General features: G+C 52.7%; 10 non-coding genes across 10 annotated transcripts; all 10 read right to left on the bottom strand.

Annotated features, from left to right (window-relative positions):
• Window positions 1-1,032: 1,032 nt before the first annotated feature.
• Window positions 1,033-1,151, bottom strand: LOC141541945 (5S ribosomal RNA). Its single transcript, XR_012481962.1, has one exon. It is a non-coding gene; the product is annotated as a 5S ribosomal RNA (ribosomal RNA).
• Window positions 1,152-4,331: 3,180 nt separating this feature from the next.
• On the bottom strand, window positions 4,332-4,450 carry LOC141541933 (5S ribosomal RNA). The gene has a single exon (XR_012481952.1). It is a non-coding gene; the product is annotated as a 5S ribosomal RNA (ribosomal RNA).
• A 3,162-nt stretch (window positions 4,451-7,612) lies between these two features.
• LOC141542114 (5S ribosomal RNA) lies at window positions 7,613-7,731 on the bottom strand. Its single transcript, XR_012482114.1, has one exon. It is a non-coding gene; the product is annotated as a 5S ribosomal RNA (ribosomal RNA).
• Window positions 7,732-10,916: 3,185 nt separating this feature from the next.
• LOC141542106 (5S ribosomal RNA) lies at window positions 10,917-11,035 on the bottom strand. Its single transcript, XR_012482108.1, has one exon. It is a non-coding gene; the product is annotated as a 5S ribosomal RNA (ribosomal RNA).
• Window positions 11,036-12,944: 1,909 nt separating this feature from the next.
• On the bottom strand, window positions 12,945-13,063 carry LOC141542113 (5S ribosomal RNA). Its single transcript, XR_012482113.1, has one exon. It is a non-coding gene; the product is annotated as a 5S ribosomal RNA (ribosomal RNA).
• A 3,173-nt stretch (window positions 13,064-16,236) lies between these two features.
• LOC141542102 (5S ribosomal RNA) lies at window positions 16,237-16,355 on the bottom strand. The gene has a single exon (XR_012482104.1). It is a non-coding gene; the product is annotated as a 5S ribosomal RNA (ribosomal RNA).
• A 1,922-nt stretch (window positions 16,356-18,277) lies between these two features.
• LOC141542042 (5S ribosomal RNA) lies at window positions 18,278-18,396 on the bottom strand. The gene has a single exon (XR_012482047.1). It is a non-coding gene; the product is annotated as a 5S ribosomal RNA (ribosomal RNA).
• A 3,189-nt stretch (window positions 18,397-21,585) lies between these two features.
• LOC141542110 (5S ribosomal RNA) lies at window positions 21,586-21,707 on the bottom strand. Its single transcript, XR_012482112.1, has one exon. It is a non-coding gene; the product is annotated as a 5S ribosomal RNA (ribosomal RNA).
• A 2,049-nt stretch (window positions 21,708-23,756) lies between these two features.
• LOC141542105 (5S ribosomal RNA) lies at window positions 23,757-23,876 on the bottom strand. The gene has a single exon (XR_012482107.1). It is a non-coding gene; the product is annotated as a 5S ribosomal RNA (ribosomal RNA).
• Window positions 23,877-27,061: 3,185 nt separating this feature from the next.
• On the bottom strand, window positions 27,062-27,180 carry LOC141542107 (5S ribosomal RNA). The gene has a single exon (XR_012482109.1). It is a non-coding gene; the product is annotated as a 5S ribosomal RNA (ribosomal RNA).
• Window positions 27,181-27,831: the final 651 nt, after the last annotated feature.

The raw sequence follows: 27,831 nt of genomic DNA, 5'->3' as shown, positions 1-27,831 counted from the left end.
ACCCACGTGGCTCTCTTCCACGAGGAGATGTTGCCAAGCAGTTCCAGCTGTTCTGTGATGCCGAGAGAGGACCGTGGCAAGGGAGTGTGAGCCACAACATAGCACGCTCCCTCTCGCTGTTGTTGTGTGCTTGCGTTTTGTGTTCTTTCTCAGGTTTTATTTATTTTTTTTTTCTTCCTTCTTGATCTGATTTTTCTTGTGCCCCAAGATAACTGTATACAAAGGTATACGGATATTGGATTTCCCCTATATTTTAACATATTGAATAGGTGTTGGACTAGCTGCCATGGAGTGGGAGTGGGGAAGAAGGAAGGGATGATTTGGAACAGAAGGCTATGCGAGGGTCAAAAGCTACCCACGCATATGTTTTGTAAATAAAAAGCTTTAATTCATAATATTAATAATAATCGTAAAAGCAAAGAATGAAGAAAGGAGGCAAAGGAGGAAGGCAGCAGCGAAGGAATGGAATGCAAGGAAAGGAGGGAGGAAATGAACGATAGGAAAGAAGAGGAAGGAAACAAGGGAAAGCAAGCACTGAAGGAAGGAAGGAAGGAAAGAAGGAAGGAAGGAAGGAAGGAAGCAAGGAAGGAAGGAAGGAAGGAAGGAAGGAAGGAAGGAAGGAAGGAAGGAAGGAAGGAAGGAAGGAAGGAAGGAAGGAAGAACGAAGGCAGGGAAGGAAGGACAGATGGTGGAACGAAAAGAAGAGAGGAAAGAAGGAAGGAAGTCAGAAAGACAGAAAGACAGGAACAGAGGAAGGAAGAACGGCAGGCAGGCAGGCAGGCAGGCAGGGGTGGCCGGGGAGCGTGTGGGTGAGACAGTGCGCAGAGAAAGCCGTTGGGAGCCCAGGAGAGCCGCGGCGGCTGCTGAAGGTGGGGTGCGCAGGGAGAAATGTGGCGCGTGGGGAGAAAGGGTGGCACGGCCGCCTGGTCAGCGCGTGGAGCTGTCCGGCCTCGGGGAGGGCGTGCTTGGGCGTTGCGGGAAAGGGCGCGTGTGCCTGGCCGTGCAGGAAAAGGGGGGGAAGCGGGACACAAAAGCCTACAGCACCCGGTATTCCCAGGCGGTCTCCCATCCAAGTACTAACCAGGCCCGACCCTGCTTAGCTTCCGAGATCAGACGAGATCGGGCGCGTTCAGGGTGGTATGGCCGTAGACAACGGCACTCGCTTCTCGCACACCCAAGAGCTCGCCCTCGCGCCACCTATGCCTGCGCTCAGCCCCCAGCAGCACACCAGGCGCCCCCTACTCAGGCAGCCAGGTAGCCAGCAACGATGGACGCAAGCAAAGTTGCAAAGAAGCAACGAGCCAATGAAGCAGCCAAGGAACCCAGCGGTGGACAGAGGCACATGGGCGAGAAAGTCAGCGCAGAAACTCAAAGATGCTTTACGCCCATGAGGCACCACGAGCAAGGAAAGGAAGGTAGAAAGGAAGCAGGGACTTTGGGAACCACGGAAGGGAGGGAGGAAACTTAAAAACGAGGGAAGGCGCCAACGCAGCAAGCAAGCAAGCAAGCAAGCAAGCAAGCATGTAAGCAAGCAAGCAAAGAAAGAATGCCCTAGAGAATTAACTAAAAAAACAAAAACAAAAACATTAGAAATCATCCACAACTTTAGCAAAGTGGCAGGTTACGGAAGAAATCCACAGAAATCCTCAGCCTTTTTATACATCACTAACAAAATCCAACAGCAAGAGATACAAAAAGAAATTCCCTTTAAAATAACTCTCCATAGAAGAAAATATTGGGCAGTCTGCCAAGGGGAAAGTCAGGAACTATACGAGCAAAACTACAAAACACTTTCCACACAGGTCACCTCAGATGTCAACCACCGGACCAACCTCAGGTGCTCTTGGATCCGTGCAGCGAATATAATAGAGAGGATAATACTACCTAAACTCATGGAGCTTTTCAGTGCCATGCCAATGAAACTCCCAAGAAACTATTTGACTGACCGAGGAAAAATTACAACAACTTTCATCTGGAACAACAAAAGGTCAAGGATTTCAAGGGAATTGATGGAAACCAAACAAGCAAATGAAGAAGGTGACCTCGCTGGGCCACCTCTGAAAGCGGCGGTCATCAAAACCATTTGGTACTGGCTAAGAAACGGAGTAGAGTAGTCCACCAGTGGAGTAGGGGAGGTTCACAGAGCAAAATAGTCAATGACTCTAGCAGCCTAGTGTTCCACAAATCCAAAGACGGCAGCTTTGGCGAGAAGGACTGGCGATTTGACAAAAACTGCAGGGAAAATTGGCCACTAGTAGGGCAGAAACTAGGCACTGACCCACCCAGAACACCCTACATACCAAGATAAGGTCGAAATAGGTTCACCACCTAGACATGAAGAATGATCATTATAAACGAGTTACAAGGACACAGGAGAGTGTACCTCTCAGACGTGTGGACCAGGAAGGAATTTTGTGACCAAAGAAGAACTAGAGATCCTTAGTGATCACCAAAAATGGAGAATGTGGATTTACATTAAGTTCAAGAGCTTCTGTGCAAACAAAACAGATGCAGACACGACGGACGGACGATGCGAAGGGAAGCCATCCACTGGGCACGCATTTTTGTATTCAAAGGTTCGGATACAGGCCTCATTTCTAAAATATGTAGGGAGGGGATGCAAACTGAACAGAGTTCAAGCCATTCTCCAACTGATAGATAAATGGCCAAAGGATACCAACAGACAATTTTCAGATGAAGAAAATGAAACTCTTTGTATCCTAGGACAAGGTGCTCCAAATCAACGCAAAGTAAGACAATTGTGAGATACCACTACACACCTCTGAGACTGGCTAAGATGACAGGAAAAGATACTAACGAATGTGGGAGGGGATGCGGGACGAGTGGGCCACGGAGACATCGTAGGTGGAACTGTGAACGGATCCCACCCTTCTGGAGAGCAACTTGGAACTAACTATGCTCCACAAGTTATCCAACTGAGCATACCCTTTGAGCCAGCATTGTTTCTACTGGGATCACATCCCAAAGACATCGATCTTAATGGAGGGAAAGGGACCCACACCCGTGCCCCCGCCCCCCCCCCAAAAAAAGGTTGGTGACAGCCCTTCTTGTAGTGTCAAGAAACTGGAAACGGAGGGGTTGCCCATCAGTCGGAGGAGGGCTTGAATACATTGTGGTCTATGAATGGGACGGAACATGATTGTTGTGTAGGAAACGACCAGCAGGATGATTCCCGAGAGGCCTGGAGAGCCTGACAAGAACTGATGCTGAGTGAAATGAGCAGCACCGGGAGATCAGTACACGAGGAAACAACAAGGCTGTTGTGCCGGTTCTGAGGTTAATTCTGACCCACGTGGCTCTCTTCCACGAGGAGATGTTGCCAAGCAGTTCCAGCTGTTCTGTGATGCCGAGAGAGGACCGTGGCAAGGGAGTGTGAGCCACAACATAGCACGCTCCCTCTCGCTGTTGTTGTGTGCTTGCGTTTTGTGTTCTTTCTCAGGTTTTATTTATTTTTTTTTTCTTCCTTCTTGATCTGATTTTTCTTGTGCCCCAAGATAACTGTATACAAAGGTATACGGATATTGGATTTCCCCTATATTTTAACATATTGAATAGGTGTTGGACTAGCTGCCATGGAGTGGGAGTGGGGAAGAAGGAAGGGATGATTTGGAACAGAAGGCTATGCGAGGGTCAAAAGCTACCCACGCATATGTTTTGTAAATAAAAAGCTTTAATTCATAATATTAATAATAATCGTAAAAGCAAAGAATGAAGAAAGGAGGCAAAGGAGGAAGGCAGCAGCGAAGGAATGGAATGCAAGGAAAGGAGGGAGGAAATGAACGATAGGAAAGAAGAGGAAGGAAACAAGGGAAAGCAAGCACTGAAGGAAGGAAGGAAGGAAAGAAGGAAGGAAGGAAGGAAGGAAGCAAGGAAGGAAGGAAGGAAGGAAGGAAGGAAGGAAGGAAGGAAGGAAGGAAGGAAGGAAGGAAGGAAGGAAGAACGAAGGCAGGGAAGGAAGGACAGATGGTGGAACGAAAAGAAGAGAGGAAAGAAGGAAGGAAGTCAGAAAGACAGAAAGACAGGAACAGAGGAAGGAAGAACGGCAGGCAGGCAGGCAGGCAGGCAGGGGTGGCCGGGGAGCGTGTGGGTGAGACAGTGCGCAGAGAAAGCCGTTGGGAGCCCAGGAGAGCCGCGGCGGCTGCTGAAGGTGGGGTGCGCAGGGAGAAATGTGGCGCGTGGGGAGAAAGGGTGGCACGGCCGCCTGGTCAGCGCGTGGAGCTGTCCGGCCTCGGGGAGGGCGTGCTTGGGCGTTGCGGGAAAGGGCGCGTGTGCCTGGCCGTGCAGGAAAAGGGGGGGAAGCGGGACACAAAAGCCTACAGCACCCGGTATTCCCAGGCGGTCTCCCATCCAAGTACTAACCAGGCCCGACCCTGCTTAGCTTCCGAGATCAGACGAGATCGGGCGCGTTCAGGGTGGTATGGCCGTAGACAACGGCACTCGCTTCTCGCACACCCAAGAGCTCGCCCTCGCGCCACCTATGCCTGCGCTCAGCCCCCAGCAGCACACCAGGCGCCCCCTACTCAGGCAGCCAGGTAGCCAGCAACGATGGACGCAAGCAAAGTTGCAAAGAAGCAACGAGCCAATGAAGCAGCCAAGGAACCCAGCGGTGGACAGAGGCACATGGGCGAGAAAGTCAGCGCAGAAACTCAAAGATGCTTTACGCCCATGAGGCACCACGAGCAAGGAAAGGAAGGTAGAAAGGAAGCAGGGACTTTGGGAACCACGGAAGGGAGGGAGGAAACTTAAAAACGAGGGAAGGCGCCAACGCAGCAAGCAAGCAAGCAAGCAAGCAAGCAAGCATGTAAGCAAGCAAGCAAAGAAAGAATGCCCTAGAGAATTAACTAAAAAAACAAAAACAAAAACATTAGAAATCATCCACAACTTTAGCAAAGTGGCAGGTTACGGAAGAAATCCACAGAAATCCTCAGCCTTTTTATACATCACTAACAAAATCCAACAGCAAGAGATACAAAAAGAAATTCCCTTTAAAATAACTCTCCATAGAAGAAAATATTGGGCAGTCTGCCAAGGGGAAAGTCAGGAACTATACGAGCAAAACTACAAAACACTTTCCACACAGGTCACCTCAGATGTCAACCACCGGACCAACCTCAGGTGCTCTTGGATCCGTGCAGCGAATATAATAGAGAGGATAATACTACCTAAACTCATGGAGCTTTTCAGTGCCATGCCAATGAAACTCCCAAGAAACTATTTGACTGACCGAGGAAAAATTACAACAACTTTCATCTGGAACAACAAAAGGTCAAGGATTTCAAGGGAATTGATGGAAACCAAACAAGCAAATGAAGAAGGTGACCTCGCTGGGCCACCTCTGAAAGCGGCGGTCATCAAAACCATTTGGTACTGGCTAAGAAACGGAGTAGAGTAGTCCACCAGTGGAGTAGGGGAGGTTCACAGAGCAAAATAGTCAATGACTCTAGCAGCCTAGTGTTCCACAAATCCAAAGACGGCAGCTTTGGCGAGAAGGACTGGCGATTTGACAAAAACTGCAGGGAAAATTGGCCACTAGTAGGGCAGAAACTAGGCACTGACCCACCCAGAACACCCTACATACCAAGATAAGGTCGAAATAGGTTCACCACCTAGACATGAAGAATGATCATTATAAACGAGTTACAAGGACACAGGAGAGTGTACCTCTCAGACGTGTGGACCAGGAAGGAATTTTGTGACCAAAGAAGAACTAGAGATCCTTAGTGATCACCAAAAATGGAGAATGTGGATTTACATTAAGTTCAAGAGCTTCTGTGCAAACAAAACAGATGCAGACACGACGGACGGACGATGCGAAGGGAAGCCATCCACTGGGCACGCATTTTTGTATTCAAAGGTTCGGATACAGGCCTCATTTCTAAAATATGTAGGGAGGGGATGCAAACTGAACAGAGTTCAAGCCATTCTCCAACTGATAGATAAATGGCCAAAGGATACCAACAGACAATTTTCAGATGAAGAAAATGAAACTCTTTGTATCCTAGGACAAGGTGCTCCAAATCAACGCAAAGTAAGACAATTGTGAGATACCACTACACACCTCTGAGACTGGCTAAGATGACAGGAAAAGATACTAACGAATGTGGGAGGGGATGCGGGACGAGTGGGCCACGGAGACATCGTAGGTGGAACTGTGAACGGATCCCACCCTTCTGGAGAGCAACTTGGAACTAACTATGCTCCACAAGTTATCCAACTGAGCATACCCTTTGAGCCAGCATTGTTTCTACTGGGATCACATCCCAAAGACATCGATCTTAATGGAGGGAAAGGGACCCACACCCGTGCCCCCGCCCCCCCCCCAAAAAGGTTGGTGACAGCCCTTCTTGTAGTGTCAAGAAACTGGAAACGGAGGGGTTGCCCATCAGTCGGAGGAGGGCTTGAATACATTGTGGTCTATGAATGGGACGGAACATGATTGTTGTGTAGGAAACGACCAGCAGGATGATTCCCGAGAGGCCTGGAGAGCCTGACAAGAACTGATGCTGAGTGAAATGAGCAGCACCGGGAGATCAGTACACGAGGAAACAACAAGGCTGTTGTGCCGGTTCTGAGGTTAATTCTGACCCACGTGGCTCTCTTCCACGAGGAGATGTTGCCAAGCAGTTCCAGCTGTTCTGTGATGCCGAGAGAGGACCGTGGCAAGGGAGTGTGAGCCACAACATAGCACGCTCCCTCTCGCTGTTGTTGTGTGCTTGCGTTTTGTGTTCTTTCTCAGGTTTTATTTATTTTTTTTTTCTTCCTTCTTGATCTGATTTTTCTTGTGCCCCAAGATAACTGTATACAAAGGTATACGGATATTGGATTTCCCCTATATTTTAACATATTGAATAGGTGTTGGACTAGCTGCCATGGAGTGGGAGTGGGGAAGAAGGAAGGGATGATTTGGAACAGAAGGCTATGCGAGGGTCAAAAGCTACCCACGCATATGTTTTGTAAATAAAAAGCTTTAATTCATAATATTAATAATAATCGTAAAAGCAAAGAATGAAGAAAGGAGGCAAAGGAGGAAGGCAGCAGCGAAGGAATGGAATGCAAGGAAAGGAGGGAGGAAATGAACGATAGGAAAGAAGAGGAAGGAAACAAGGGAAAGCAAGCACTGAAGGAAGGAAGGAAGGAAAGAAGGAAGGAAGGAAGGAAGGAAGCAAGGAAGGAAGGAAGGAAGGAAGGAAGGAAGGAAGGAAGGAAGGAAGGAAGGAAGAACGAAGGCAGGGAAGGAAGGACAGATGGTGGAACGAAAAGAAGAGAGGAAAGAAGGAAGGAAGTCAGAAAGACAGAAAGACAGGAACAGAGGAAGGAAGAACGGCAGGCAGGCAGGCAGGCAGGCAGGGGTGGCCGGGGAGCGTGTGGGTGAGACAGTGCGCAGAGAAAGCCGTTGGGAGCCCAGGAGAGCCGCGGCGGCTGCTGAAGGTGGGGTGCGCAGGGAGAAATGTGGCGCGTGGGGAGAAAGGGTGGCACGGCCGCCTGGTCAGCGCGTGGAGCTGTCCGGCCTCGGGGAGGGCGTGCTTGGGCGTTGCGGGAAAGGGCGCGTGTGCCTGGCCGTGCAGGAAAAGGGGGGGAAGCGGGACACAAAAGCCTACAGCACCCGGTATTCCCAGGCGGTCTCCCATCCAAGTACTAACCAGGCCCGACCCTGCTTAGCTTCCGAGATCAGACGAGATCGGGCGCGTTCAGGGTGGTATGGCCGTAGACAACGGCACTCGCTTCTCGCACACCCAAGAGCTCGCCCTCGCGCCACCTATGCCTGCGCTCAGCCCCCAGCAGCACACCAGGCGCCCCCTACTCAGGCAGCCAGGTAGCCAGCAACGATGGACGCAAGCAAAGTTGCAAAGAAGCAACGAGCCAATGAAGCAGCCAAGGAACCCAGCGGTGGACAGAGGCACATGGGCGAGAAAGTCAGCGCAGAAACTCAAAGATGCTTTACGCCCATGAGGCACCACGAGCAAGGAAAGGAAGGTAGAAAGGAAGCAGGGACTTTGGGAACCACGGAAGGGAGGGAGGAAACTTAAAAACGAGGGAAGGCGCCAACGCAGCAAGCAAGCAAGCAAGCAAGCAAGCAAGCATGTAAGCAAGCAAGCAAAGAAAGAATGCCCTAGAGAATTAACTAAAAAAACAAAAACAAAAACATTAGAAATCATCCACAACTTTAGCAAAGTGGCAGGTTACGGAAGAAATCCACAGAAATCCTCAGCCTTTTTATACATCACTAACAAAATCCAACAGCAAGAGATACAAAAAGAAATTCCCTTTAAAATAACTCTCCATAGAAGAAAATATTGGGCAGTCTGCCAAGGGGAAAGTCAGGAACTATACGAGCAAAACTACAAAACACTTTCCACACAGGTCACCTCAGATGTCAACCACCGGACCAACCTCAGGTGCTCTTGGATCCGTGCAGCGAATATAATAGAGAGGATAATACTACCTAAACTCATGGAGCTTTTCAGTGCCATGCCAATGAAACTCCCAAGAAACTATTTGACTGACCGAGGAAAAATTACAACAACTTTCATCTGGAACAACAAAAGGTCAAGGATTTCAAGGGAATTGATGGAAACCAAACAAGCAAATGAAGAAGGTGACCTCGCTGGGCCACCTCTGAAAGCGGCGGTCATCAAAACCATTTGGTACTGGCTAAGAAACGGAGTAGAGTAGTCCACCAGTGGAGTAGGGGAGGTTCACAGAGCAAAATAGTCAATGACTCTAGCAGCCTAGTGTTCCACAAATCCAAAGACGGCAGCTTTGGCGAGAAGGACTGGCGATTTGACAAAAACTGCAGGGAAAATTGGCCACTAGTAGGGCAGAAACTAGGCACTGACCCACCCAGAACACCCTACATACCAAGATAAGGTCGAAATAGGTTCACCACCTAGACATGAAGAATGATCATTATAAACGAGTTACAAGGACACAGGAGAGTGTACCTCTCAGACGTGTGGACCAGGAAGGAATTTTGTGACCAAAGAAGAACTAGAGATCCTTAGTGATCACCAAAAATGGAGAATGTGGATTTACATTAAGTTCAAGAGCTTCTGTGCAAACAAAACAGATGCAGACACGACGGACGCACGATGCGAAGGGAAGCCATCCACTGGGCACGCATTTTTGTATTCAAAGGTTCGGATACAGGCCTCATTTCTAAAATATGTAGGGAGGGGATGCAAACTGAACAGAGTTCAAGCCATTCTCCAACTGATAGATAAATGGCCAAAGGATACCAACAGACAATTTTCAGATGAAGAAAATGAAACTCTTTGTATCCTAGAACAAGGTGCTCCAAATCAACGCAAAGTAAGACAATTGTGAGATACCACTACACACCTCTGAGACTGGCTAAGATGACAGGAAAAGATACTAACGAATGTGGGAGGGGATGCGGGACGAGTGGGCCACGGAGACATCGTAGGTGGAACTGTGAACGGATCCCACCCTTCTGGAGAGCAACTTGGAACTAACTATGCTCCACAAGTTATCCAACTGAGCATACCCTTTGAGCCAGCATTGTTTCTACTGGGATCACATCCCAAAGACATCGATCTTAATGGAGGGAAAGGGACCCACACCCGTGCCCCCGCCCCCCCCCAAAAAAAAGGTTGGTGACAGCCCTTCTTGTAGTGTCAAGAAACTGGAAACGGAGGGGTTGCCCATCAGTCGGAGGAGGGCTTGAATACATTGTGGTCTATGAATGGGACGGAACATGATTGTTGTGTAGGAAACGACCAGCAGGATGATTCCCGAGAGGCCTGGAGAGCCTGACAAGAACTGATGCTGAGTGAAATGAGCAGCACCGGGAGATCAGTACACGAGGAAACAACAAGGCTGTTGTGCCGGTTCTGAGGTTAATTCTGACCCACGTGGCTCTCTTCCACGAGGAGATGTTGCCAAGCAGTTCCAGCTGTTCTGTGATGCCGAGAGAGGACCGTGGCAAGGGAGTGTGAGCCACAACATAGCACGCTCCCTCTCGCTGTTGTTGTGTGCTTGCGTTTTGTGTTCTTTCTCAGGTTTTATTTATTTTTTTTTTTCTTCCTTCTTGATCTGATTTTTCTTGTGCCCCAAGATAACTGTATACAAAGGTATACGGATATTGGATTTCCCCTATATTTTAACATATTGAATAGGTGTTGGACTAGCTGCCATGGAGTGGGAGTGGGGAAGAAGGAAGGGATGATTTGGAACAGAAGGCTATGCGAGGGTCAAAAGCTACCCACGCATATGTTTTGTAAATAAAAAGCTTTAATTCATAATATTAATAATAATCGTAAAAGCAAAGAATGAAGAAAGGAGGCAAAGGAGGAAGGCAGCAGCGAAGGAATGGAATGCAAGGAAAGGAGGGAGGAAATGAACGATAGGAAAGAAGAGGAAGGAAACAAGGGAAAGCAAGCACTGAAGGAAGGAAGGAAGGAAAGAAGGAAGGAAGGAAGGAAGGAAGCAAGGAAGGAAGGAAGGAAGGAAGGAAGGAAGGAAGGAAGGAAGGAAGGAAGGAAGGAAGGAAGGAAGGAAGAACGAAGGCAGGGAAGGAAGGACAGATGGTGGAACGAAAAGAAGAGAGGAAAGAAGGAAGGAAGTCAGAAAGACAGAAAGACAGGAACAGAGGAAGGAAGAACGGCAGGCAGGCAGGCAGGCAGGCAGGCAGGGGTGGCCGGGGAGCGTGTGGGTGAGACAGTGCGCAGAGAAAGCCGTTGGGAGCCCAGGAGAGCCGCGGCGGCTGCTGAAGGTGGGGTGCGCAGGGAGAAATGTGGCGCGTGGGGAGAAAGGGTGGCACGGCCGCCTGGTCAGCGCGTGGAGCTGTCCGGCCTCGGGGAGGGCGTGCTTGGGCGTTGCGGGAAAGGGCGCGTGTGCCTGGCCGTGCAGGAAAAGGGGGGGAAGCGGGACACAAAAGCCTACAGCACCCGGTATTCCCAGGCGGTCTCCAATCCAAGTACTAACCAGGCCCGACCCTGCTTAGCTTCCGAGATCAGACGAGATCGGGCGCGTTCAGGGTGGTATGGCCGTAGACGACGAGCTGCGCTCCTGACACCCTCAAGAGCGCGCGCTCGCGCCCACTCCGGCCAACCTCGGCCCCCAACAGCGCCGCCCGGGGGAGCTCGCCGGGCTCCTGCCCCTTTGGGGACCGCCGGGCGCCGCACCACTGGCCGGAGGGCCGCTCTTGCTGCGCCGGGCCAGGCCCGGCCCCTACCAAGGCGACGGCCTAACCGGCTCCCTCTCCGGTCCGCCGGCACCCAAGGCGCTGGGCCCCGCAGCACGGCCAGGGGCTGCCCGGACCGCCCGACCCACCCCCACCCTGGCTCCACCGCCTCCTGCTGCCGAACTGCCCTGCCCCGGGTCCCGGCCACGCGCAACCCACGGCCCCCCCACCCCCGCGCTGCCCAGCTAGGCGCGGCCGGAGGGGAGGGGAGGGGAGGGGAGGGGCGGGCACGGCACGGCAAGGCACGGCACGGCACGGCACGGCACGGCACGGCACGGCTACAGGAGCCCGCGCCCTCGCTGTCCCTGCGTGCCAGGCCACCGGTCCACGCTCTCTCTCTCTCTCTCTCTCTCTCTCTCTCTCTCTCTCTCTCTCTCTCTCTCTCTCTCTCTCTCTCTCTCTCTCTCTCTGCTCTGGCCCGCCCTGCGGCCCGCGCCAGGGCCCCGTGCCTGGCCCACCAGGCGACCCAGGCCCACCCAGACTCTCCCAGCCCCTTGCTGGTAGTCTGCTGCCCTGTCGGGCTTCCTCCAAGCGCCAGCTAGCCCCAGGTGGCCTCTCCGTCAAGCCTGTCCCAAACCCTCTTCATCCCAGGGGCCGGCCCTGTCTTCAGGGCGTCCTCTTCCTTCAGCCTGTCAGCCGCCAGCGCCTCCGAGACCCTCTCACGCAGCCTGGCCTCTGGCCTCTGGCCTCGGAGCCTAGGGGCGACGGTCGGCCAGGGCCCCCAACCCAGGCCCGAGTCCTGCGCGCTCGGGGAGCTTCCGCTCCACAGAGACCCGTCGACTGCCTGCCAGCTCAAATGGGCAAAACCTGAGCCCAAGGAGGCCCCACCTCAAAAGGGGAAGGGAAACCCGAAGGGAAAGATGCAGGGGGCACAGAGGGAGCTCAGGAAGGGACGAAGGCAGGTAGGCAGCCAGCTAGCATGTGGACGCACTGAAGGAAGCAAGGAAGGAAGGTAGGAGGGAAGCAAGGAAGCAAGGAAGCAAGGAAGCAAGCAAGGAAACAAGGAAGCAAGCAAGCAAGCAAGCAAGCAAGGAAGGAGTGGACAGAGGCATGGGCGCGAGAATGTGACTGCAGAATCTCGGTGCCTTGCCCCCACGCGGCAAAAGATAGAAGGGAAGGGAGGGAAGGACGACAGGTAGGAAGGAAGAACACAAAGAATGAAGAAAGAAAGGGAAGCAGGAAGGAAGAATGGAAAGAAGGAAGGAGCGAAGGAATGGGATGGAAGGAAAGCAAGGACGAAATGAAAGGAAGGAAAGAAGAAAAGAACAAAAGGAAGGACAGAAGGAAAGAAAGAAGGACTGAAGGAAGGAAGGAAGGAAGGAAGGAAGGAAGGAAGGAAGGAAGGAAGGATAGAATGGAAGGGAAGGAAGGGAAGGCAAGGAAGGAAGAATAGAGGGAGCGAAGGAAGGACTGGAGGCAGAAAGGAAGGAAGAGAGGAAGAGAGGAAGGAAGGGCGGAAGGAGTGGACGGCAAGGTGTGGGTGAGCAAGGAGTCAGAGCAAGGCGATGCCCTGAGCTCCGGCGAGCCCCGGTAGCGCTGGGAGTTGGGGTGCGGAAGCAACGGAAGGGCAAGCGTAGCGCGTGGGGAGAAAGGGTGGCACGGCCGCCTGGTCAGCGCGTGGAGCTGTCCGGCCTCGGGGAGGGCGTGCTTGGGCGTTGCGGGAAAGGGCGCGCGTGGGCCTGGCCCTGCAGGAAAAGGGGGGGGGGGAGCGGGACACAAAAGCCTACAGCACCCGGTATTCCCAGGCGGTCTCCCATCCAAGTACTAACCAGGCCCGACCCTGCTTAGCTTCCGAGATCAGACGAGATCGGGCGCGTTCAGGGTGGTATGGCCGTAGACAACGGCACTCGCTTCTCGCACACCCAAGAGCTCGCCCTCGCGCCACCTATGCCTGCGCTCAGCCCCCAGCAGCACACCAGGCGCCCCCTACTCAGGCAGCCAGGTAGCCAGCAACGATGGACGCAAGCAAAGTTGCAAAGAAGCAACGAGCCAATGAAGCAGCCAAGGAACCCAGCGGTGGACAGAGGCACATGGGCGAGAAAGTCAGCGCAGAAACTCAAAGATGCTTTACGCCCATGAGGCACCACGAGCAAGGAAAGGAAGGTAGAAAGGAAGCAGGGACTTTGGGAACCACGGAAGGGAGGGAGGAAACTTAAAAACGAGGGAAGGCGCCAACGCAGCAAGCAAGCAAGCAAGCAAGCAAGCAAGCATGTAAGCAAGCAAGCAAAGAAAGAATGCCCTAGAGAATTAACTAAAAAAACAAAAACAAAAACATTAGAAATCATCCACAACTTTAGCAAAGTGGCAGGTTACGGAAGAAATCCACAGAAATCCTCAGCCTTTTTATACATCACTAACAAAATCCAACAGCAAGAGATACAAAAAGAAATTCCCTTTAAAATAACTCTCCATAGAAGAAAATATTGGGCAGTCTGCCAAGGGGAAAGTCAGGAACTATACGAGCAAAACTACAAAACACTTTCCACACAGGTCACCTCAGATGTCAACCACCGGACCAACCTCAGGTGCTCTTGGATCCGTGCAGCGAATATAATAGAGAGGATAATACTACCTAAACTCATGGAGCTTTTCAGTGCCATGCCAATGAAACTCCCAAGAAACTATTTGACTGACCGAGGAAAAATTACAACAACTTTCATCTGGAACAACAAAAGGTCAAGGATTTCAAGGGAATTGATGGAAACCAAACAAGCAAATGAAGAAGGTGACCTCGCTGGGCCACCTCTGAAAGCGGCGGTCATCAAAACCATTTGGTACTGGCTAAGAAACGGAGTAGAGTAGTCCACCAGTGGAGTAGGGGAGGTTCACAGAGCAAAATAGTCAATGACTCTAGCAGCCTAGTGTTCCACAAATCCAAAGACGGCAGCTTTGGCGAGAAGGACTGGCGATTTGACAAAAACTGCAGGGAAAATTGGCCACTAGTAGGGCAGAAACTAGGCACTGACCCACCCAGAACACCCTACATACCAAGATAAGGTCGAAATAGGTTCACCACCTAGACATGAAGAATGATCATTATAAACGAGTTACAAGGACACAGGAGAGTGTACCTCTCAGACGTGTGGACCAGGAAGGAATTTTGTGACCAAAGAAGAACTAGAGATCCTTAGTGATCACCAAAAATGGAGAATGTGGATTTACATTAAGTTCAAGAGCTTCTGTGCAAACAAAACAGATGCAGACACGACGGACGCACGATGCGAAGGGAAGCCATCCACTGGGCACGCATTTTTGTATTCAAAGGTTCGGATACAGGCCTCATTTCTAAAATATGTAGGGAGGGGATGCAAACTGAACAGAGTTCAAGCCATTCTCCAACTGATAGATAAATGGCCAAAGGATACCAACAGACAATTTTCAGATGAAGAAAATGAAACTCTTTGTATCCTAGGACAAGGTGCTCCAAATCAACGCAAAGTAAGACAATTGTGAGATACCACTACACACCTCTGAGACTGGCTAAGATGACAGGAAAAGATACTAACGAATGTGGGAGGGGATGCGGGACGAGTGGGCCACGGAGACATCGTAGGTGGAACTGTGAACGGATCCCACCCTTCTGGAGAGCAACTTGGAACTAACTATGCTCCACAAGTTATCCAACTGAGCATACCCTTTGAGCCAGCATTGTTTCTACTGGGATCACATCCCAAAGACATCGATCTTAATGGAGGGAAAGGGACCCACACCCGTGCCCCCGCCCCCCCCCAAAAAAAAGGTTGGTGACAGCCCTTCTTGTAGTGTCAAGAAACTGGAAACGGAGGGGTTGCCCATCAGTCGGAGGAGGGCTTGAATACATTGTGGTCTATGAATGGGACGGAACATGATTGTTGTGTAGGAAACGACCAGCAGGATGATTCCCGAGAGGCCTGGAGAGCCTGACAAGAACTGATGCTGAGTGAAATGAGCAGCACCGGGAGATCAGTACACGAGGAAACAACAAGGCTGTTGTGCGGGTTCTGAGGTTAATTCTGACCCACGTGGCTCTCTTCCACGAGGAGATGTTGCCAAGCAGTTCCAGCTGTTCTGTGATGCCGAGAGAGGACCGTGGCAAGGGAGTGTGAGCCACAACATAGCACGCTCCCTCTCGCTGTTGTTGTGTGCTTGCGTTTTGTGTTCTTTCTCAGGTTTTATTTATTTTTTTTTTTCTTCCTTCTTGATCTGATTTTTCTTGTGCCCCAAGATAACTGTATACAAAGGTATACGGATATTGGATTTCCCCTATATTTTAACATATTGAATAGGTGTTGGACTAGCTGCCATGGAGTGGGAGTGGGGAAGAAGGAAGGGATGATTTGGAACAGAAGGCTATGCGAGGGTCAAAAGCTACCCACGCATATGTTTTGTAAATAAAAAGCTTTAATTCATAATATTAATAATAATCGTAAAAGCAAAGAATGAAGAAAGGAGGCAAAGGAGGAAGGCAGCAGCGAAGGAATGGAATGCAAGGAAAGGAGGGAGGAAATGAACGATAGGAAAGAAGAGGAAGGAAACAAGGGAAAGCAAGCACTGAAGGAAGGAAGGAAGGAAAGAAGGAAGGAAGGAAGGAAGGAAGGAAGGAAGGAAGGAAGGAAGGAAGGAAGGAAGGAAGGAAGGAAGGAAGGAAGGAAGGAAGAACGAAGGCAGGGAAGGAAGGACAGATGGTGGAACGAAAAGAAGAGAGGAAAGAAGGAAGGAAGTCAGAAAGACAGAAAGACAGGAACAGAGGAAGGAAGAACGGCAGGCAGGCAGGCAGGCAGGCAGGCAGGGGTGGCCGGGGAGCGTGTGGGTGAGACAGTGCGCAGAGAAAGCCGTTGGGAGCCCAGGAGAGCCGCGGCGGCTGCTGAAGGTGGGGTGCGCAGGGAGAAATGTGGCGCGTGGGGAGAAAGGGTGGCACGGCCGCCTGGTCAGCGCGTGGAGCTGTCCGGCCTCGGGGAGGGCGTGCTTGGGCGTTGCGGGAAAGGGCGCGTGTGCCTGGCCGTGCAGGAAAAGGGGGGGAAGCGGGACACAAAAGCCTACAGCACCCGGTATTCCCAGGCGGTCTCCCATCCAAGTACTAACCAGGCCCGACCCTGCTTAGCTTCCGAGATCAGACGAGATCGGGCGCGTTCAGGGTGGTATGGCCGTAGACGACGAGCTGCGCTCCTGACACCCTCAAGAGCGCGCGCTCGCGCCCACTCCGGCCAACCTCGGCCCCCAACAGCGCCGCCCGGGGGAGCTCGCCGGGCTCCTGCCCCTTTGGGGACCGCCGGGCGCCGCACCACTGGCCGGAGGGCCGCTCTTGCTGCGCCGGGCCAGGCCCGGCCCCTACCAAGGCGACGGCCTAACCGGCTCCCTCTCCGGTCCGCCGGCACCCAAGGCGCTGGGCCCCGCAGCACGGCCAGGGGCTGCCCGGACCGCCCGACCCACCCCCACCCTGGCTCCACCGCCTCCTGCTGCCGAACTGCCCTGCCCCGGGTCCCGGCCACGCGCAACCCACGGCCCCCCCACCCCCGCGCTGCCCAGCTAGGCGCGGCCGGAGGGGAGGGGAGGGGAGGGGAGGGGCGGGCACGGCACGGCAAGGCACGGCACGGCACGGCACGGCACGGCACGGCACGGCTACAGGAGCCCGCGCCCTCGCTGTCCCTGCGTGCCAGGCCACCGGTCCACGCTTTCTCGCTCTCTCTCTCTCTCTCTCTCTCTCTCTCTCTCTCTCTCTCTCTCTCTCTCTCTCTCTCTCTCTCCCTCTGCTCTGGCCCGCCCTGCGGCCCGCGCCAGGGCCCCGTGCCTGGCCCACCAGGCGACCCAGGCCCACCCAGACTCTCCCAGCCCCTTGCTGGTAGTCTGCTGCCCTGTCGGGCTTCCTCCAAGCGCCAGCTAGCCCCAGGTGGCCTCTCCGTCAAGCCTGTCCCAAACCCTCTTCATCCCAGGGGCCGGCCCTGTCTTCAGGGCGTCCTCTTCCTTCAGCCTGTCAGCCGCCAGCGCCTCCGAGACCCTCTCACGCAGCCTGGCCTCTGGCCTCTGGCCTCGGAGCCTAGGGGCGACGGTCGGCCAGGGCCCCCAACCCAGGCCCGAGTCCTGCGCGCTCGGGGAGCTTCCGCTCCACAGAGACCCGTCGACTGCCTGCCAGCTCAAATGGGCAAAACCTGAGCCCAAGGAGGCCCCACCTCAAAAGGGGAAGGGAAACCCGAAGGGAAAGATGCAGGGGGCACAGAGGGAGCTCAGGAAGGGACGAAGGCAGGTAGGCAGCCAGCTAGCATGTGGACGCACTGAAGGAAGCAAGGAAGGAAGGTAGGAGGGAAGCAAGGAAGCAAGGAAGCAAGGAAGCAAGCAAGGAAACAAGGAAGCAAGCAAGCAAGCAAGCAAGCAAGGAAGGAGTGGACAGAGGCATGGGCGCGAGAATGTGACTGCAGAATCTCGGTGCCTTGCCCCCACGCGGCAAAAGATAGAAGGGAAGGGAGGGAAGGACGACAGGTAGGAAGGAAGAACACAAAGAATGAAGAAAGAAAGGGAAGCAGGAAGGAAGAATGGAAAGAAGGAAGGAGCGAAGGAATGGGATGGAAGGAAAGCAAGGACGAAATGAAAGGAAGGAAAGAAGAAAAGAACAAAAGGAAGGACAGAAGGAAAGAAAGAAGGACTGAAGGAAGGAAGGAAGGAAGGAAGGAAGGAAGGAAGGAAGGAAGGAAGGAAGGAAGGAAGGATAGAATGGAAGGGAAGGAAGGGAAGGCAAGGAAGGAAGAATAGAGGGAGCGAAGGAAGGACTGGAGGCAGAAAGGAAGGAAGAGAGGAAGAGAGGAAGGAAGGGCGGAAGGAGTGGACGGCAAGGTGTGGGTGAGAAAGGAGTCAGAGCAAGGCGATGCCCTGAGCTCCGGCGAGCCCCGGTAGCGCTGGGAGTTGGGGTGCGGAAGCAACGGAAGGGCAAGCGTAGCGCGTGGGGAGAAAGGGTGGCACGGCCGCCTGGTCAGCGCGTGGAGCTGTCCGGCCTCGGGGAGGGCGTGCTTGGGCGTTGCGGGAAAGGGCGCGCGTGGGCCTGGCCCTGCAGGAAAAGGGGGGGGGGGGGAAGCGGGACACAAAAGCCTACAGCACCCGGTATTCCCAGGCGGTCTCCCATCCAAGTACTAACCAGGCCCGACCCTGCTTAGCTTCCGAGATCAGACGAGATCGGGCGCGTTCAGGGTGGTATGGCCGTAGACAACGGCACTCGCTTCTCGCACACCCAAGAGCTCGCCCTCGCGCCACCTATGCCTGCGCTCAGCCCCCAGCAGCACACCAGGCGCCCCCTACTCAGGCAGCCAGGTAGCCAGCAACGATGGACGCAAGCAAAGTTGCAAAGAAGCAACGAGCCAATGAAGCAGCCAAGGAACCCAGCGGTGGACAGAGGCACATGGGCGAGAAAGTCAGCGCAGAAACTCAAAGATGCTTTACGCCCATGAGGCACCACGAGCAAGGAAAGGAAGGTAGAAAGGAAGCAGGGACTTTGGGAACCACGGAAGGGAGGGAGGAAACTTAAAAACGAGGGAAGGCGCCAACGCAGCAAGCAAGCAAGCAAGCAAGCAAGCAAGCATGTAAGCAAGCAAGCAAAGAAAGAATGCCCTAGAGAATTAACTAAAAAAACAAAAACAAAAACATTAGAAATCATCCACAACTTTAGCAAAGTGGCAGGTTACGGAAGAAATCCACAGAAATCCTCAGCCTTTTTATACATCACTAACAAAATCCAACAGCAAGAGATACAAAAAGAAATTCCCTTTAAAATAACTCTCCATAGAAGAAAATATTGGGCAGTCTGCCAAGGGGAAAGTCAGGAACTATACGAGCAAAACTACAAAACACTTTCCACACAGGTCACCTCAGATGTCAACCACCGGACCAACCTCAGGTGCTCTTGGATCCGTGCAGCGAATATAATAGAGAGGATAATACTACCTAAACTCATGGAGCTTTTCAGTGCCATGCCAATGAAACTCCCAAGAAACTATTTGACTGACCGAGGAAAAATTACAACAACTTTCATCTGGAACAACAAAAGGTCAAGGATTTCAAGGGAATTGATGGAAACCAAACAAGCAAATGAAGAAGGTGACCTCGCTGGGCCACCTCTGAAAGCGGCGGTCATCAAAACCATTTGGTACTGGCTAAGAAACGGAGTAGAGTAGTCCACCAGTGGAGTAGGGGAGGTTCACAGAGCAAAATAGTCAATGACTCTAGCAGCCTAGTGTTCCACAAATCCAAAGACGGCAGCTTTGGCGAGAAGGACTGGCGATTTGACAAAAACTGCAGGGAAAATTGGCCACTAGTAGGGCAGAAACTAGGCACTGACCCACCCAGAACACCCTACATACCAAGATAAGGTCGAAATAGGTTCACCACCTAGACATGAAGAATGATCATTATAAACGAGTTACAAGGACACAGGAGAGTGTACCTCTCAGACGTGTGGACCAGGAAGGAATTTTGTGACCAAAGAAGAACTAGAGATCCTTAGTGATCACCAAAAATGGAGAATGTGGATTTACATTAAGTTCAAGAGCTTCTGTGCAAACAAAACAGATGCAGACACGACGGACGGACGATGCGAAGGGAAGCCATCCACTGGGCACGCATTTTTGTATTCAAAGGTTTGGATACAGGCCTCATTTCTAAAATATGTAGGGAGGGGATGCAAACTGAACAGAGTTCAAGCCATTCTCCAACTGATAGATAAATGGCCAAAGGATACCAACAGACAATTTTCAGATGAAGAAAATGAAACTCTTTGTATCCTAGGACAAGGTGCTCCAAATCAACGCAAAGTAAGACAATTGTGAGATACCACTACACACCTCTGAGACTGGCTAAGATGACAGGAAAAGATACTAACGAATGTGGGAGGGGATGCGGGACGAGTGGGCCACGGAGACATCGTAGGTGGAACTGTGAACGGATCCCACCCTTCTGGAGAGCAACTTGGAACTAACTATGCTCCACAAGTTATCCAACTGAGCATACCCTTTGAGCCAGCATTGTTTCTACTGGGATCACATCCCAAAGACATCGATCTTAATGGAGGGAAAGGGACCCACACCCGTGCCCCCGCCCCCCCCCAAAAAAAAGGTTGGTGACAGCCCTTCTTGTAGTGTCAAGAAACTGGAAACGGAGGGGTTGCCCATCAGTCGGAGGAGGGCTTGAATACATTGTGGTCTATGAATGGGACGGAACATGATTGTTGTGTAGGAAACGACCAGCAGGATGATTCCCGAGAGGCCTGGAGAGCCTGACAAGAACTGATGCTGAGTGAAATGAGCAGCACCGGGAGATCAGTACACGAGGAAACAACAAGGCTGTTGTGCGGGTTCTGAGGTTAATTCTGACCCACGTGGCTCTCTTCCACGAGGAGATGTTGCCAAGCAGTTCCAGCTGTTCTGTGATGCCGAGAGAGGACCGTGGCAAGGGAGTGTGAGCCACAACATAGCACGCTCCCTCTCGCTGTTGTTGTGTGCTTGCGTTTTGTGTTCTTTCTCAGGTTTTATTTATTTTTTTTTTTCTTCCTTCTTGATCTGATTTTTCTTGTGCCCCAAGATAACTGTATACAAAGGTATACGGATATTGGATTTCCCCTATATTTTAACATATTGAATAGGTGTTGGACTAGCTGCCATGGAGTGGGAGTGGGGAAGAAGGAAGGGATGATTTGGAACAGAAGGCTATGCGAGGGTCAAAAGCTACCCACGCATATGTTTTGTAAATAAAAAGCTTTAATTCATAATATTAATAATAATCGTAAAAGCAAAGAATGAAGAAAGGAGGCAAAGGAGGAAGGCAGCAGCGAAGGAATGGAATGCAAGGAAAGGAGGGAGGAAATGAACGATAGGAAAAGAAGAGGAAGGAAACAAGGGAAAGCAAGCACTGAAGGAAGGAAGGAAGGAAAGAAGGAAGGAAGGAAGGAAGGAAGGAAGGAAGGAAGGAAGGAAGGAAGGAAGGAAGGAAGGAAGGAAGGAAGGAAGGAAGGAAGGAAGGAAGGAAGAACGAAGGCAGGAAGGAAGGACAGATGGTGGAACGAAAAGAAGAGAGGAAAGAAGGAAGGAAGTCAGAAAGACAGAAAGACAGGAACAGAGGAAGGAAGAACGGCAGGCAGGCAGGCAGGCAGGCAGGCAGGGGTGGCCGGGGGAGCGTGTGGGGTGAGACAGTGCGCAGAGAAAGCCGTTGGGAGCCCAGGAGAGCCGCGGCGGCTGCTGAAGGTGGGAGGTGCGCAGGGAGAAATGTGGCGCGTGGGGAGAAAGGGTGGCACGGCCGCCTGGTCAGCGCGTGGAGCTGTCCGGCCTCGGGGAGGGCGTGCTTGGGCGTTGCGGGAAAGGGCGCGTGTGCCTGGCCGTGCAGGAAAAGGGGGGGAAGCGGGACACAAAAGCCTACAGCACCCGGTAATTCCCAGGCGGTCTCCCATCTCAAGTACTAACCAGGCCCGACCCTGCTTAGCTTCCGAGATCAGACGAGATCGGGGCGCGTTCAGGGTGGTATGGCCGTAGACGACAGAGCTGCGCTCCTGACACCCTCTCAAGAGCGCGCGCTCGCGCCCACTCCGGCCAACCTCGGCCCCCAACAGCGCCGCCCGGGGGAGCTCGCCGGGCTCCTGCCCCTTTGGGGACCGCCGGGCGCCGCACCACTGGGCCGGAGGGCCGCTCTTTGCTGCGCCGGGCCAGGCCCGGCCCCTACCAAGGCGACGGCCTAACCGGCTCCCTCTCCGGTCCGCCGGCACCCAAGGCGCTGGGCCCCGCAGCACGGCCCAGGGGCTGCCCGGACCGCCCCGACCCACCCCCCACCCTGGCTCCACCGCCTCCTGCTGCCGAACTGCCCTGCCCCGGGTCCCGGCCACGCGCACCCACGGCCCCCCACACCCACGCCCCCCCCCCCCCGCGCTGCCCAGCTAGGCGCGGCCGGAGGGGAGGGGAGGGGAGGGGAGGGGCGGGCACGGCACGGCAAGGCACGGCACGGCACGGCACGGCACGGCACGGCACGGCTACAGGAGCCCGCGCCCTCGCTGTCCCTGCGTGCCAGGCCAACCGGTCCACGCTTTCTCGCTCTCTCTCTCTCTCTCTCTCTCTCTCTCTCTCTCTCTCTCTCTCTCTCTCTCTCGTCTCTCTCTCTCTCTATCTCTCCCTCTGCTCTGGCCCGCCCCTGCGGCCCGCGCCAGGGCCCCCGTGCCTGGCCCACCAGGCGACCCAGGCCCACCCAGGACTCTCCCAGCCCCTTGCTGGTAGTCCTGCTGCCCTGTCGGGCTTCCTCCAAGCGCCAGCTAGCCCCAGGGTGGCCTCTCCGTCAAGCCTGTCCCAAACCCTCTTCATCTCCCAGGGGCCGGCCCTGTCTTCAGGGCGTCCTCTTCCTTCAGCCTGTCAGCCGCCAGCGCCTCCGAGACCCTCTCACGCAGCCTGGCCTCTGGGCCTCTGGCCTCGGAGCCTAGGGGCGACGTGGTCGGCCAGGGCCCCCAACCCAGGCCCGAGTCCTGCGCCGCTCGGGGGAGCTTCCGCTCCACAGAGACCCGTCGACTGCCTGCCAGCTCAAATGGGCAAAACCTGAGCCCAAGGAGGCCCCCACCTCAAAAGGGGAAGGGGAAACCCGAAGGGAAAGATGCAGGGGGCACAGAGGGAGCTCAGGAAGGGACGAAGGCAGGTAGGCAGCCAGCTAGCATGTGGACGCGCACTGAAGGAAGCAAGGAAGGAAGTAGGAGGGGAAGCAAGGAAGCAAGGAAGCAAGGAAGCAAGCAAGGAAACAAGGAAGCAAGCAAGCAAGCAAGCAAGCAAGGAAGGAGTGGACAGAGGCATGGGCGCGAGAATGTGACTGCAGAATCTTCGGTGCCTTGCCCCCACGCGGCAAAAGATAGAAGGGAAGGGAGGGAAAGGACGACAGGTAGGAAGGAAGAACACAAAGAATGAAGAAAGAAAGGGAAAGCAGGAAGGAAGAATGGAAAGAAGGAAGGAAGCGAAGGAATGGGATGGAAGGAAAGCAAGGACGAAATGAAAGGAAGGAAAGAAGAAAAGAACAAAAGGAAGGACAGAAGGAAAGAATAGAAGGACGGAAGGAAGGAAGGAAGGAAGGAAGGAAGGAAGGAAGGAAGGAAGGAAGGAAGGAAGGAAGGAAGGAAGGAAGGAAGGAAGGAAGGAAGGAAGGAAGGATGTAGAATGGAAGGGAAGGAAGGGAAGGGCAAGGAAAGGAAGAAGATAGAGGGGAGCGAAGGAAGGACTGGAGGCAGAAAGGAAGGAAGAGAGGAAGAGAGGAAGGAAGGGGCGGAAGGAAGGTGGACGGGCAAGGTGGTGGGTGAGAAAGGAGTCAGAGCAAGGCGATGCCCTGAGCTCCGGCGAGCCCCGGTAGCGCTGGGAGTTGGGGTGCGGAAGCAACGGAAAGGGCAAGCGGTAGCGCGTGGGGAGAAAGGGTGGCACGGCCGCCTGGTCAGCGCGTGGAGCTGTCCCGGCCTCGGGGAGGGCGTGCTTGGCGTTGCGGGGAAAGGGCGCGCGTGGGCTGGCCTGCCTGCAGGGAAAAGCGGGGGGGGGGGGGGTGGGGAAGCGGGGAAGCGGGACACAAAAGCCTACAGCACCCGGTATTCCCAGGCGGTCTCCCATCCAAGTACTAACCAGGCCCGACCCTGCTTAGCTTCCCGAGATCAGACGAGATCGGGCGCGTTCAGGGTGGTATGGCCGTAGACAACGGCACTCGCTTCTCGCACACCCAAGAGCTCGCCCTCGCGCCACCTATGCCTGCGCTCAGCCCCCAGCAGCACACCAGGCGCCCCCTACTCAGGCAGCCAGGTAGCCAGCAACGATGGACGCAAGCAAAGTTGCAAAGAAGCAACGAGCCAATGAAGCAGCCAAGGAACCCAGCGGTGGACAGAGGCACATGGGCGAGAAAGTCAGCGCAGAAACTCAAAGATGCTTTACGCCCATGAGGCACCACGAGCAAGGAAAGGAAGGTAGAAAGGAAGCAGGGACTTTGGGAACCACGGAAGGGAGGGAGGAAACTTAAAAACGAGGGAAGGCGCCAACGCAGCAAGCAAGCAAGCAAGCAAGCAAGCATGTAAGCAAGCAAGCAAAGAAAGAATGCCCTAGAGAATTAACTAAAAAAACAAAAACAAAAACATTAGAAATCATCCACAACTTTAGCAAAGTGGCAGGTTACGGAAGAAATCCACAGAAATCCTCAGCCTTTTTATACATCACTAACAAAATCCAACAGCAAGAGATACAAAAAGAAATTCCCTTTAAAATAACTCTCCATAGAAGAAAATATTGGGCAGTCTGCCAAGGGGAAAGTCAGGAACTATACGAGCAAAACTACAAAACACTTTCCACACAGGTCACCTCAGATGTCAACCACCGGACCAACCTCAGGTGCTCTTGGATCCGTGCAGCGAATATAATAGAGAGGATAATACTACCTAAACTCATGGAGCTTTTCAGTGCCATGCCAATGAAACTCCCAAGAAACTATTTGACTGACCGAGGAAAAATTACAACAACTTTCATCTGGAACAACAAAAGGTCAAGGATTTCAAGGGAATTGATGGAAACCAAACAAGCAAATGAAGAAGGTGACCTCGCTGGGCCACCTCTGAAAGCGGCGGTCATCAAAACCATTTGGTACTGGCTAAGAAACGGAGTAGAGTAGTCCACCAGTGGAGTAGGGGAGGTTCACAGAGCAAAATAGTCAATGACTCTAGCAGCCTAGTGTTCCACAAATCCAAAGACGGCAGCTTTGGCGAGAAGGACTGGCGATTTGACAAAAACTGCAGGGAAAATTGGCCACTAGTAGGGCAGAAACTAGGCACTGACCCACCCAGAACACCCTACATACCAAGATAAGGTCGAAATAGGTTCACCACCTAGACATGAAGAATGATCATTATAAACGAGTTACAAGGACACAGGAGAGTGTACCTCTCAGACGTGTGGACCAGGAAGGAATTTTGTGACCAAAGAAGAACTAGAGATCCTTAGTGATCACCAAAAATGGAGAATGTGGATTTACATTAAGTTCAAGAGCTTCTGTGCAAACAAAACAGATGCAGACACGACGGACGCACGATGCGAAGGGAAGCCATCCACTGGGCACGCATTTTTGTATTCAAAGGTTCGGATACAGGCCTCATTTCTAAAATATGTAGGGAGGGGATGCAAACTGAACAGAGTTCAAGCCATTCTCCAACTGATAGATAAATGGCCAAAGGATACCAACAGACAATTTTCAGATGAAGAAAATGAAACTCTTTGTATCCTAGGACAAGGTGCTCCAAATCAACGCAAAGTAAGACAATTGTGAGATACCACTACACACCTCTGAGACTGGCTAAGATGACAGGAAAAGATACTAACGAATGTGGGAGGGGATGCGGGACGAGTGGGCCACGGAGACATCGTAGGTGGAACTGTGAACGGATCCCACCCTTCTGGAGAGCAACTTGGAACTAACTATGCTCCACAAGTTATCCAACTGAGCATACCCTTTGAGCCAGCATTGTTTCTACTGGGATCACATCCCAAAGACATCGATCTTAATGGAGGGAAAGGGACCCACACCCGTGCCCCCGCCCCCCCCCCCCCCAAAAGGTTGGTGACAGCCCTTCTTGTAGTGTCAAGAAACTGGAAACGGAGGGGTTGCCCATCAGTCGGAGGAGGGCTTGAATACATTGTGGTCTATGAATGGGACGGAACATGATTGTTGTGTAGGAAACGACCAGCAGGATGATTCCCGAGAGGCCTGGAGAGCCTGACAAGAACTGATGCTGAGTGAAATGAGCAGCACCGGGAGATCAGTACACGAGGAAACAACAAGGCTGTTGTGCCGGTTCTGAGGTTAATTCTGACCCACGTGGCTCTCTTCCACGAGGAGATGTTGCCAAGCAGTTCCAGCTGTTCTGTCATGCCGAGAGAGGACCGTGGCAAGGGAGTGTGAGCCACAACATAGCACGCTCCCTCTCGCTGTTGTTGTGTGCTTGCGTTTTGTGTTCTTTCTCAGGTTTTATTTATTTATTTTTTCTTCCTTCTTGATCTGATTTTTCTTGTGCCCCAAGATAACTGTATACAAAGGTATACGGATATTGGATTTCCCCTATATTTTAACATATTGAATAGGTGTTGGACTAGCTGCCATGGAGTGGGAGTGGGGAAGAAGGAAGGGATGATTTGGAACAGAAGGCTATGCGAGGGTCAAAAGCTACCCACGCATATGTTTTGTAAATAAAAAGCTTTAATTCATAATATTAATAATAATCGTAAAAGCAAAGAATGAAGAAAGGAGGCAAAGGAGGAAGGCAGCAGCGAAGGAATGGAATGCAAGGAAAGGAGGGAGGAAATGAACGATAGGAAAGAAGAGGAAGGAAACAAGGGAAAGCAAGCACTGAAGGAAGGAAGGAAGGAAAGAAGGAAGGAAGGAAGGAAGGAAGCAAGGAAGGAAGGAAGGAAGGAAGGAAGGAAGGAAGGAAGGAAGGAAGGAAGGAAGGAAGGAAGGAAGGAAGGAAGGAAGAACGAAGGCAGGGAAGGAAGGACAGATGGTGGAACGAAAAGAAGAGAGGAAAGAAGGAAGGAAGTCAGAAAGACAGAAAGACAGGAACAGAGGAAGGAAGAACGGCAGGCAGGCAGGCAGGCAGGCAGGGGTGGCCGGGGAGCGTGTGGGTGAGACAGTGCGCAGAGAAAGCCGTTGGGAGCCCAGGAGAGCCGCGGCGGCTGCTGAAGGTGGGGTGCGCAGGGAGAAATGTGGCGCGTGGGGAGAAAGGGTGGCACGGCCGCCTGGTCAGCGCGTGGAGCTGTCCGGCCTCGGGGAGGGCGTGCTTGGGCGTTGCGGGAAAGGGCGCGTGTGCCTGGCCGTGCAGGAAAAGGGGGGGAAGCGGGACACAAAAGCCTACAGCACCCGGTATTCCCAGGCGGTCTCCCATCCAAGTACTAACCAGGCCCGACCCTGCTTAGCTTCCGAGATCAGACGAGATCAGGCGCGTTCAGGGTGGTATGGCCGTAGCAACCGCACTTGCTTCTCGCACACACAAGAGCTCGCCCTCGTGCCACCTATGCCTGCGCTCAGCCCCCAGCAGCACACCAGGCGCCCCCTACTCAGGCAGCCAGGTAGCCAGCAACGATGGACGCAAGCAAAGTTGCAAAGAAGCAACGAGCCAATGAAGCATATGGAGGTCTATGGAAGTGAGAAGATGAGATAGCCCCTCCTGTTGACACTATTCTGTCTATCTGGAGGTCCAAAATATTTCTTTCTCTCAGATGAAAGTAGAGAGAGAGAGAAAGAAACACACATGGACAGATAGAGACAGGAAAAAATAGAGACAGAGAGACAAAGGTAGAGAGACAGAGACATATTTTACTTGTTCATGTCTTTTGTATGAACATTCACTTCTAGCTTGGCAGCCATAATTAAATTTTGTATCACAATAAGTCAACAAAAGAATGGAAAACAATTGCTTGCAGGTGTTCTGAATGGAGGTATCTCCACTATACACTTCTGGAAGCAGACTCCTCAAACCTGATGAAAACTTGGCAGAATGGTCCAAGGATGGGTCTCATAGAACCATCTTCTCCCTGCCCCTACATATGTAAAGTATTTTCAAACCTTAAAGAGTTAAGTAAATGTTAGCTGTTAATTTATTTTAAGTCCTTTATGTG

Source organism: Sminthopsis crassicaudata, chromosome 4 (assembly GCF_048593235.1).
Source record: "Sminthopsis crassicaudata isolate SCR6 chromosome 4, ASM4859323v1, whole genome shotgun sequence".
In the NCBI taxonomy this organism is placed as follows: domain Eukaryota; kingdom Metazoa; phylum Chordata; class Mammalia; order Dasyuromorphia; family Dasyuridae; genus Sminthopsis; species Sminthopsis crassicaudata.
Note: the sequence above shows the minus strand (reverse complement) of the source record. Positions and strands in the feature narration are given on the sequence as shown.